General features: G+C 39.7%; 1 protein-coding gene across 1 annotated transcript in view; it reads right to left on the minus strand.

Annotated features, from left to right (window-relative positions):
* The window catches only part of LOC122792799 (extracellular matrix organizing protein FRAS1-like), a 4,352,848-nt gene that overhangs the window by 810,676 nt on the left and 3,529,745 nt on the right, over nt 1–12,427 (minus strand). The gene's annotated exons all lie outside the window — the stretch shown is intronic.

The raw sequence follows: 12,427 nt of genomic DNA on the forward strand, positions 1-12,427 counted from the left end.
CACATATTTCTATTTATCAGTGTTCATTCATTCCAACACTGCAAAAGTTGATCAATTTCTGCCTTCTCTTAAACCTCACTCCTCCTTTCAGAAAATTATTCTGCATGTATTACTCCAACAAATTCTATTTATTTCTGTGAATTTTTTTTTCCTTCCCTTTTCTAAACATTCCACCTCCAGTTCTCCTTTATAATGCCCATAACTTACTTCCTTTACAATGGGAAAAGATTTTTATTATATGGGCCCATGGAGCTAGTGTTCTTAGCCATGACACAGAGCACAGAGCACTCAGGACTTGTACAGAAGAGATCAGGTGTGTATGTGTGTGTGGCTTCTGACATTACTGAAGTAGGCATTTTGATTATCCTTAATGTGGGTTTCAGTTCTCAATTCATACTTGTTTTTGGAGGATTTGCTTTTGTTTGTAAGTTCTTTGCAGACCTTTCTGGTTTCCCCTCTGGCTGATGAGGTGTTAAATTTGCTCTTATGGGCTAGGTGTTTCTTCCTTTTATTATATAATTTATGTATGCTGTAGTTCCCCAAATGAGTTCAGTTTTGAATTTGGCATTGAATTTGTTATGGAAATAGAAGCCTCAATGTAAGCTTTAAGGTGTGAGTAGAACTTTCCATGAATATAGCAGCATGTGATGTGGGGATATCAAGGTGAAAATGGTGTCTAAATGTTGTGTGATGATCTGTTAAATGCACTGCATTTTCCTTGGAGTAGTTTCTAAAGACAGAGGAGTTTTGAGGCAACCCAGGTCATAAAGTTAAAGTGTTACTGCATGATGGTCAAATCTGACCACTGATTTGGTAAGTACAGGTGTTGAACACAGGAAGTAAGAAACATGTTCAATATCTTTGAGCCCTTAGGATTCAGACTAGTTGGTCTAAGATGCTGGAATTAATGAAGACCAAAAATTTTTGGGCATATTTTTTGTGGTGGTTTACGTTTCCCAATTAATGGTGGGATTAGCTGAAGTCACCCAAGATGACAGTGATAGGTTAGATAGTGAGGGATGTCAATTTGTTTAGATAAGCCTCATCGACCAGTGGTGTTATGAATGAGGTAGAGTAGTTGGCAATGATGTAGTAAAGGGTTTACCTTATCATGACAACGATGTGAAGGTGTTCAAGGTCACTGTCCTGTATTAAGAGTCTGGAGGTGAGGGTTTTTTTTCTTTTTCTTAATTAGCAGCAGAGACATGCCTCCTCCACCAACACTATTAAAATCAGTGTTAGGTCTGAGGGAGTGGCAGGGACTGAATCCTGGAGTGCAGGGTACTTTTGCTATTTTCAAACCATACTTTAATATTTATGCCTATATCTATTCTGTTCAAGGATTAGGAATGCCTGGCAGGAGTGTAAGTTTTTTTTAAGGCTTGTACAATTTAGCAGTGATACCTTTACATGACTTTGGTTGGCAATGAAGATTCCTTGTGGAGACTAACCCTGGCTAAATACGGAACTTTATGGGAAGAAACATTTTTTGCCACTATATGGAAGCTCTGAGGAGAAATAATAGACCATAAAACAACTCGAAAAACAAAAAAATCGTTAAAAGCGAAGGAACACAATGAGAGCCGGCTAAATAAACTAAAAATGTTTAATAAAGTTAGCTCTGAGGAGAAAGACAAACATCCTTAGCTAAGCAATCAGGCTTATCAGACATCTTCTTCTGAGCTAAACACATTGCATCTTCCTAGAATGACACCAGTAGATATGGCAATAATCCTTTGGCTTGTAATGAGTCATCATTCTTGGAACTGGTAGGATACTGTGCAATACTAGTTTCACACCAGTTTCCAATGCATATTCTTAATGTTCCATTATATCCTTCTTCTTATGATCCAAACAAGTGAGTTTCAAGTATTCACTCTCACATGTGCAGTGACACGTGTGCCTGGGTTAAAGGAACTTAAGGGCCCTAGTGGAACTGCAGATCCTGGCACTTGTGAAACAGTTAACTGTCACTCTGTCTTTGATCAGCCTGGTGAGTGGAGCATCTGTGTGTCTAACCACGAAGTCACCTATGACCAAGACATCGCCGGAAGTACTAGCTTGGTCTTGCTGCATTACAGGCTTCTGCATACCAGCTGTGTGACCTGTTTTCATAGCTGTGTTTTCTATACTGCCAAGACAGTCAAAGCAGAAAACAAAACGCAGAAACAGTATCAAGCAATGTTGAAAACAGTTCTAAATGACTATGTCAGTTGGACAAATTAAAAAAAAAAACGAAACAAAAAACCCCCTACCTTTCTGGCATTTTTTTTCCCTCCAATTTTATTTCCTGCTGTGTGTGTGTGTGTGTGTGTGTGTGTGTGTGTGTGTGTGTGTGTGTGTGTGTGTGTGTGTGTGTCTGTGTGAGTGTGTAACAACAGCTGTGAGCAGATTCAGGACAATGATACCTTTTGTGAGCATAACTTAAGGCTGGACCAACAGGACTGAACACTCATAACACACTTGATCAGACTTGCTGAATACTGAAGACAGAACAACTACACTAGTCCACAAATTTCATATCAGATGTAAATGTGCAACAAGTTAGTGAATTACACATTCTGCATCGTTTCACTGGAAACAAAACACAACCCTAGTATAAAATAAGCATTTTTAAGAAGTCATTTTACAGAGATGCTCTGTAAAATGCAAAATAATATCTAAATCTATTTAAATGTTCTCCAACATCTGAATTAACTATTGTTTCTCTTTACACATGGTACACATACGAAAACAGTATCCCTCTCCACTTCCTGCTACATGGCTCCATATCCACTACTGTTAGGCAGATGAGTAAAGGCTCTTCCCTTAAACAGATTAAGTACACTTTTAGACATATATTTTACTTCAATACCTACCGAATAAACTGCATGTTCTACTTAACCAAAAGTTCATTTACTTCCTTTTTCCCTCATAAAACTGTCTTATCTCTAGTACCGTATTTCTCCGAAAATAAGACCGAGTCTTATACTTTTCCCCCCGCCAAAATATGCATTAGGGCTTATTATCAGGGGATGCCTTACTTACCCCCCCCGACAACAATCTACATTTATTCTTGCACAAAAATCGACATTTATTCATGTACACCAATTGACATTTATTCATGTACACCAATCGACATTTATTTGTAGCTTTCCGTTATTGGGCAACAGTTCTAGGTAACGCGTTAACAGTTGTGTGAGAATTCTACATAAACGGTGCAACAAACATTTCAACTTCAGAATATCTACACCTTGCCTTTCACAGTGCAATATTTCATGCTTAGCAGAAAGTGCAGAAAAATCTCAATGCATGTGTATAGGAGGAGGGGAATAAAACAGGTGAATAACTGCCACTTTTTGAGTGGTAATGCTTTCTTTATTCCTTACCCAAGCCGTAAGAGAAGAATGATCGAAAGTCATTAAAAATGAAGTCTAGGAACTAGTGGCCTTACTTTGTAATTACCCCTCGTTAATGAAATGTTACCATAACACAATAAAGTAAAAAAACTGACAAGTGCTTGCAGGCACCTGAAAGCAGAAACAATCCATTCTGTTACCCGATAATGGAAAAGTTATTCAAATACAGTCATGTCATCTTCTTCTGGAACACTGTCATATGTCTCCAACCCCCGAATTCTGGCCTGAATTTCTTGCAACTCCATTTCCTGTAGTACCAGTGGCCCCAATCTGTCATGCCCAGAAAGAGAGCTCTCCTTAAATGAGCACTGCTTGTCCATGTAGCCTGCTCATAGTGCATTGGCAACAGAGCTGTCCCACGAATTCTTCACTCAAGTCATGACCTCTTGCAGGCTAGGCTTCACAAAGTTTCCATGTTGATTTCTCTCCATTCTATTTTCAATGTAGTCATTCAGTTCCATGCACAAATGGTCCTTGAATGGCTTGTTTACTGCAATATCAAGAGTCTGGAGATAGGCAGTCATTCCTGCAGGAATCATTATTTGATCTATTCTTCTTTGTGCAAGGAAGTTCATCATGTCTTCAGCGAGGTGAGTGCTGTCTGAATCCCAGACTAGCAGACCTCTTTCACCACCTTGCAAAACAAGTGGCAGCATTACATCGATCCACTTCCTTATAACTGCTTGTGAGCACCAGGCTTTTTCAGTTTCAAGAACGTAAATGTCTGAAACACGTTCAATCTTATCTTTTTTGCCCTTATTAATAATTACAGGTGGGGTTTTCTTTCCATCTAGACGAACTGCCAAAATACAGGTAACACGTGCACTTTCATAACCAGTGGAGGGAATATAGATTGATGAGGCACCCCTCTCATCAATTGTTGTTTGAGATCCTTGGCCCATAAACTCTGCAGTTTCATCCATAGCAATCATGTTGGAGAGTTAGTATTTAGAAAAGTTGATGCCATCAACAAAGGACTCGACTGCAAGTGCACGTTTAATAACTTCAGTATCTTCCAGCTTGAACAGTGTTGTTGATCTTCTTAAAGATAGTTTATATCGCTGAAGGAAGCCATCCAGCCAATGTTGTGATGCTTTGAATTCTTCTGGGGATATTTCTAACTGTGGTGCCATTGCAAGAGCAAATGCTTGAATATTAGCCCTGCGCACAACCAATGCCTTTGCTCTCCTGTTAGCAATCCATTCACAGATGATGTCTTCCAGCTCAGGAAATAATAGCTGCCGACCTGATCCACACTTGCACTTCTTAGCATTTCCCTCATCCACCTGTTGACTGCTTTCGTACTCTGCTCGCCATTTTTGGACCATTCGGAGATCCAACTTCTTCTCTTTGCAGAAAGCCATCAGATTCTTTCCCCGGGAGTCCTCCATGATTCCTTTCTTGTACTCGACGGAATAGCTCTTTCTTTTTGCACTCATCTTGTCTGAGGGGGGTGTTAATTGAAGACTTACGAGGCAGAAGTGGCAACAAAAATGATGACAGTTAAGACGACACAACCAGACCCATTCATTATCAAGTGCGCACGTTTTATATGCGTTGTCTGTACTTTGACCAATCAAAGTACACTTGCCAGTGTTTATGGGCCAAGGATCTCAAACGTCAAGTGTGAATGAAAATCAGAGTTACAGTAAGAATCACAGAGGACTCCTGGGGAAAGAATATTATGACTTTCTGCAAAGAGAAGAAGTTGGGTGTCCGAATGGACTGAAAATGGCGGGCAGAGTATGATAACCTCAGTCAACAGGTGTTAATATTATTATTTTATAATTCAAAATGTCCGTCGTGTGTTGTTGACGATCTTAACTGGGGCTTATTTTTGGGGTAGGGCTTATATCATGACCACCCTGGAAAACCATGCTAGGCCTTATTTTCTGGTTAGGTCTTATTTACGGAGAAATATGGCAGTTTCTGGCATTCTTTATCCTTTAGGAAGGCTATTGAAATCATGTATCACTCTTTATGTGAAATAATTCCTCACATCTCTCACACCTTCTCTACAATGTTTCTTCTTAGGCATCCTTGTCTTTTGTTTCATAAAAGGTGGTGTGGTATCTACATGGACACATTGCATTCCTCTGAGGTATTAAAACATATGTCCCAATCTGCTTTTAAGCTTTCAGGTTCATACTATATAGCTTCTGCTGCTCAGGACAAAACACTTTACATGCAAGTTAATATTGTTCCACTTCATAACAGCTCTTATCTACATATATTTTTTTGAAACAGCTGCTTTAAATGAAAGCAACCCCCAAACTTCATAAATACTACATATATCACCAAACGAACAGCTAACATTATTAAACTCTACATACAGCTTACAAACTTAGAACATGGGAAACTAGACTGATGTGAACATTACTAAGAAACAACTGAATACAGAAAATGAGCATATCATTGTAATACAAAAAATCCAATAAGAGTTCTTGTAAAATGGAATTTTCCATTGATTTTAGAAAAGTAAAGATGTTTAGAAGATGAGCATGCTATTTCTCTGAAACAAAAGACCACCAATCCGAAAATGGGAAAACACTCAAAAAAAAAATAGTAGCTGTTAATTTTCTGCTCTGGAGTTTTCCATTTTCCATGTTCTAGGACTTGCAGTAAGCACCCTCATTTGTTCGTTTGAGATTTTTTTTTTTAGCTTCTGGTATTTAAACCCTGTGTTTGAGCTTGTTTCTGCTTGTTTGAAATGAGCTGAGCTCAGGTGGGCTACCAGACACAACTCTAAGCTGAGATACCAGATGACTAAAAGCTTCTAACCTCTCCAAAAAACATAAGTTGCCTGTTATTTTTGCTTGATTATACTATTTACTTCACTTTTTATTGTGTTCTGCTGATTTAATACTGTAAACTAAACTGCACTGGCTGTACTGTATTTGTCTGCCTTACTGTGCCTAAATCATATTTTGCTGCTGTTTTCACTGTTGCTTTGTTGTTGGTTTTATTTTTGCTATTTTCATTGTGTTCAAAATAAGTGTCACTACTTTTCACTGTTTGCAAAGCATCTGCTGTTTTCCTGCCAATCAGTGTTTTAAATAACTGATTTGTTTGCTGTTTAAAACATTCTTTAGTGTCGCCTTCCTGTTTTTCTGCTGTTTAAAACATTGCTAGTGTCTCACTTCTGGTTTTCTGCTGTGTAAAACTTTTTTTAGTGTTTCCTGACCTAAATTAGTGTAACTAGTAGCAGTAGCATTTTTTTTTTTTTTTTTAAAGTTTTTAGCTTCTGGTATTTAAACCTGTGTTTGAGCAGGTTTCTGCTTGTTTGCGCGTCGCTCATCACTGTACACTGCCATGCAATAGTGCACCACAGCCGGACAGTTAATTCTGACAATTTTTCCTTAGATACAACTGTAGTACATTAGTGTAGTCTTCCTCTTTCTTACATCTCTGGTCTAAGAAGTATTGGTAGCGAGCTGTGACCTATTAAACCCACCAGCGAAAAAACTGTCAGAAATACCCATCTGCAGAATACCTCCTAGCTCAGTCCTAAAAGCACACCTTTTGTGATAACAGTTCTTCAAATCTAACACTATGGACAGTTGGACTACCCTTGTTTCTCCTGCCAGCCTTGTTGACTTGGGTCTCCTGTGACAGTGTAGCAACTGCCTCATGATAAACCTCTACTAATAACTTACTGCAGTACAGAGTGCGAGAGATGTATCTGCACCAAGAATCTTGAATCCTTGCTCTCTCGCACTCAAAACAGTAACAATGAAGAGGTTGTCAACTCACTCACCACTACTCATGCACATTGTACCACTACTCACACACATAGTACGCATCCAACACATCAATCAACATACATGGAGGTTCTATCAAAAAATTTACTGAAACACCAGAGACCTGCAAAACAAAAGATTGCTACAACTAACAGTTCCCACAGCACCCAACACAAACAGTAGCACCAGTGTGTCAACTACCAAGGCCTTAAATCATAATACTCAAAAAACAAATGTTCTTGTCACTGAAGACTCCATACTGATGTCCCACTCACAGGGTTAGATAAAGAGAAAAAGTCACGGTCAGCTACCTGTCTGGTGTAAGGATTCATCAGGTCATGCATGCACTCAGGTCTCTAGGCAACAAGTACAATTATGATTCTTTAGCTGTATAGCTTTGAGCATATTACACTTACCTAGAATGATGCCACTGTATAAAGAAAAAAATTATCAATTTCAATAAATGGTTTAGTTTTTTGTGTCATTCAAAGGGGATCCAGTTTTTGTCACCCTGGGACAACATGGTCGAAAACCTCACTGCTTTGCCAGAGACGGTTTGCACCTGGCACCACTAGGCTTTTGGCTGCTGGCAAAGGCTATTGCCTCCTTCATAGTGCCTTTTTTAGGCAAGGTCTCAAAAACAAAACTGACAGTGTGAAAATTGTCAACCATAACAAAATAAGGGTTATACTGCTAAATGCTAGGCGCTTAAACCAAAAACTGCACACCCTGGAAGCACTTCGATCACTGGAGGATGAAGATGTCTGTATAGTCACAGATACCTGTTTATAGGCATCAGAGCGTACCCTGGCCTTGCAAAGCTACAATGCCTTCCATGCCTTCAGACAGCAAAACAAACATGTGAAAACCAAATGAGACAGTGTTTCTATCTATATTAGAGATAAATTCACCTCCCAGCTACTTAGACTGGATAATTCCATGGAGATACTCCAGGTTCAGATTACTGTCATTAACACCCCCATTCAAGTCATAGCTAGTTAAAGGCCCCCCTCCATGGATCATGATATGCACGAGGCCTACTTGACCAAACTGGAGTCATTTAAAATACTTTCAAATACTCTGGTCAAGCAGGATTTCAATAACCCCACCATCAACTTGGAAACCTACTCTAGCCATAACTCACTAGTGCCAAAAGTTCCTTGACTTTGTTAACTCAAACGCCCTGAAATAAATTGTTCAAACCCCAACAGGAGGCACAAACATACTACATCTGGTCAGTAAAAGAAACGCCAGGAAAACAAGCGGTGAAACTACTGCCAATTTATTACTGCCAGGAAAACATGTGGTGGAAACTACTTCCAGGAAAACAAGCGGTGAAACTACTTCCAGGAAAACAAGCGGTGAAACTACTACATCTGGTCCTCACTAACATGACAAACAGATGCAGCATCGCAACCGTCGGACCCTCATTAGTTAAATATGACCACAAATCAGTCATCCTTGAACTGGCACTAACAAAAGAATTTACAAAGGGCGAAGTCAGACTAAAAAACTTCATGAAAGCAAACTATACCCTCCTAGAAGAAGGTATAAACGCATTCCAAGCCCCCACTCCCAGCTGGAAGTGTTAACTACACCAAAGCTTACACTAAAGCCTTGTACAATCACTTGTATAAGTGTATAGACTCAGCTGTTCCAGACAAAGTCAAAGCCAGAGCCCCACCCAGCATCAACAAACTTTGCAATAAATGCAAAAAGTTGCTGTCTAAGAAAACTAAGGCGAAGCCCCAACAATGGAAAAGCGCCCTCCTCAGCCTCAACAGGTAGGTAAGACATGTCAAATCCTCTAAGGGTAACTTTGAGAAAACTTAGCAATCACAGACAAGGATAATCATAAGGCCTTTTACAGCTATGTAGATAGCTTAAAAGGCAGGACCCAAGCATGCGCCAAACTAGTGACTAACGGTATCACAAACACTGATCCCGCAGAGATAGCAAACCTGCTAGTGTACAGATATGGTGAAACTTTCACTCCCTTATCCCCTCCTAACCTATCACAAACCTGGCCCCCAACTTCCCTCCACCCTACATATCTGAAGAGCAAGTCATTAAAGCCTTGTCTGAGTCAAAAAAATACCCTCTATGGAACCAGACAGCATCCCAGGCTGTCTTTTATACAAACTAAAACATAAACTAGCATCATTCCACTCCACAAAGGTGGCTTAGCAACAGATCCACGGAATTATGTACCCATAAGTTTTGACCAGCCTTATCTGTAAAGCCATGTTAAGTATCATCATGGACCTCATAAATAAAGACATAGGTGACCTCCAAACCCTGGATCTGGCCAAATCGGCTTCACCAAGGGCAGATCCTGCCTGTAAAACCTGGTGGATTTCTTCAAAAATGTGACCAGGGTCATTGATGAGGGCAAATTTGTGCACACAGCATATTTCGATTTGGCAAAGGCCTTTGACACAATCCCACACTCAGGCATTACCGATAAACTTAACAAACTGAATGTAAACCCCTTTGTTGTAAGATGGGTTGCCAACTGGCTCACAAACCGGTCACAGACTATCAAAGCGGGTGACTCCAAATCAACCAGCAGAGTATTACAAGGATCAGTGTTAGACCCCCAACTGTTTGTACATACTTATCAGAAATTCAGGTCAAAACTAAGGGGCTGTGGCTGACCAAGTTTACGGATGACTGCAAACTGGGTGCAATTACTGAATCCCCAAATGATGTCAGTATACTTCAGGAGGGTCTTATGCAGACCAACAGCTGGTGTCTTAGTCACAGTCTCAAACTAAATGCAAAAAAATGCATCATCATTCCCTTTGATAAAAACAATGTCCCTTTATACAATCAAATTAACAACACCCTATGTACCTACGAAGTGGTAAGAGATCTGGGATCACAAGGAGAATGTGACCTTAACTTTCACCACCATGTGTCTACTGTACTAAGGAAGGCTTTCTACGTACCACACTTGATAAGCAAAGGCAGTGGCTGTAGAGCAAAGGAGGTTATACCCCCTCTATACTCATCATTAATCAGGCCCATAATTGAGTATAACACCTCTTTTGGAGTGTACCGCACAAAGCAGCTGCAGCAACTGAAGAGACCTCAGAGGTTTCCAACAAAGATCATCACAGGTCTCCAGCAAGTGCCTTTTACAGACTGACTGAAGTCCCTGTCACTATACTCTGTATCATACAGATGACTTAGGGTAGGCTTATGCCTGGCTTACAGAACAATCTCCGACCCAAACCTAATGAACCTGTTGCACATCCATAAATCAAACAAGACTAGAGCTACCTGTTCCAGGGGCCTAAATATGGCCTGCAATTTGAACAGGATATGTTGGAAGTACAGATTTGTCTCCCAGTGACTGCCTCTTCTTTGGAATAGGCTTCTAATTCATATGAAGCAGAGCACATCTATGACACTGTTCAAAAGGAACCTAGACAAGTGGATGGGGCACCATAAATTCTTACCTGGGATGGAGCCCATGACCTTCCTGGACACATGCAGTCATTAATAAATGCAATCCTGTAGCTATGGTATTACTTTAGGATGAAACAGCTAGGTCGAGCCTAATAACCTCCCATGATCCTAAGATCCTAGTGATAACTTGGACTAAACACATCTTCTGTATGAAGTTCAGATCAGCTATTCAGAAGTGTCCTAGACAAGATATCAGACATCAATTACACAAGGCAGTGTTTTGTAAAACCTGAGAAATGGAAACCATCCACATCTCTGCCACAAATGGACAGGACCAGGTTATGTGCTTGATATTATTACACTTTTTTTTCACAGTAAGAACAGATAACTTACGTGGCAAATCCCCTTTCTACACTGTCTTTACGGACCAATATTCTCTTTTTTAGAATAAAACAGCCTTCTCAAAGAGTACGGTAATTGCTTCAGTTTGTTAAGTATTAAGCAAATGGTTCCCTTTTTGCTAACAGATACCCGAAGTCATCAGTAAATTTATGAATGTCAGCTGCAGCTTACTCCATATTGGCTACATTAAGAATGGCAGAGATGTACACAGCCTTCGAGTGGGACAGTGAATTTCTGCTATCCAAAGTTGTAAAAGTGGAAAGCATTTTTCACTTACCTTTTAACTGTGAATTTACCATTGTGTGCCTCAGCTGCAAGAAGCACCAATGACTGGCTGATGACGGGTTAGATTTCTGTTGAAGGAATTAAAAGGATGTCCAGACTTGTGTGTTACCTACTATTTCAGTATAATGAAACTATATATATGAACCTATGAAGAATAATCTTTGAAATCTGCTCTTACTTGTGTGTTACCTACTACTTCAGTATAATCCTCTATTGAATTTGCACCCTTAGGTTTCCAGGGCAACAAACAAACACTTATGTAATCAATTTTCCAAGATCAGGCTCTTCCACAGAGGAATCATTATCCCATTGAAGGTAATAGCTCCCAGCATCTTCTTTAAAATTTACTTAAAAAGCCCTGAAGAATTTAAAGTAAGTTATTTAACATGTGTGTGTGTGTGTGTGGGTGTGTGTGTGTGTGTGTGTGTGTGTGTGGGGGGGTTAGAGAACCATCCCAGGGTGAAAAGTGACGACCTATTTAGCAGTGCAAATTCTAATGCTGTAGTGCTGCCCATATTGGAGAGAGGGGTCCTGTCTGCAACTTCATATGATGTGCTGAATTGTGAGAGACTGTGTGCGCAAACTAAAGCTGGGGAGAGCAAATTCATTCTCTCTTGATTCTACACATTACATGGTAAACATGATTCACCTCTTACTCTTGTATCATACAAATTGTATTGCTAATTTCTGAAACTATTCTGAGCAAGCCAGAACTTAAGAGAAGGAAGATACATCTAGAGACACTCGCTAGTAGAGACGGCAAGAACATCTTACTAGTTAGTATCAGTCATCACAGAAAAACACAAAAGCATTATTTCTGAGATTACTTTAGCCAATGAAAGCTTGTCAGGGAGTCTTCATACTTATAAAAAGTGTCAAGCATGTGACCATGAATATTACATCATGTTTTGTGTGCTTAAATGGCAACAAAACCATCAGAGTGCAGCAGTTTTTGGCCTTAAGAGTTGGTTGCTTAACCTTTAAGAGTACAAGCTTATGGATCTGACTGCAGAGGAATAATATTTTTCACTACTGGCTATAAGATCTATAAATAGTCAAAGTCAAAGAGTCAAAGTAAACTTTATTGTCGATCAGATGTACACAGCAGTGCAAGCTGAAAAAAATTATGTTGCTTTGGTCCCAGTGCAAGACATAACAATGAACACATAGTTTGAGTAACAGTAAGAC

The sequence above is a fragment of the Protopterus annectens genome, chromosome 2.part0, assembly GCF_019279795.1.
Source record: "Protopterus annectens isolate FY-2018-M chromosome 2.part0, PAN1.0, whole genome shotgun sequence".
Taxonomy (NCBI): domain Eukaryota; kingdom Metazoa; phylum Chordata; order Ceratodontiformes; family Protopteridae; genus Protopterus; species Protopterus annectens.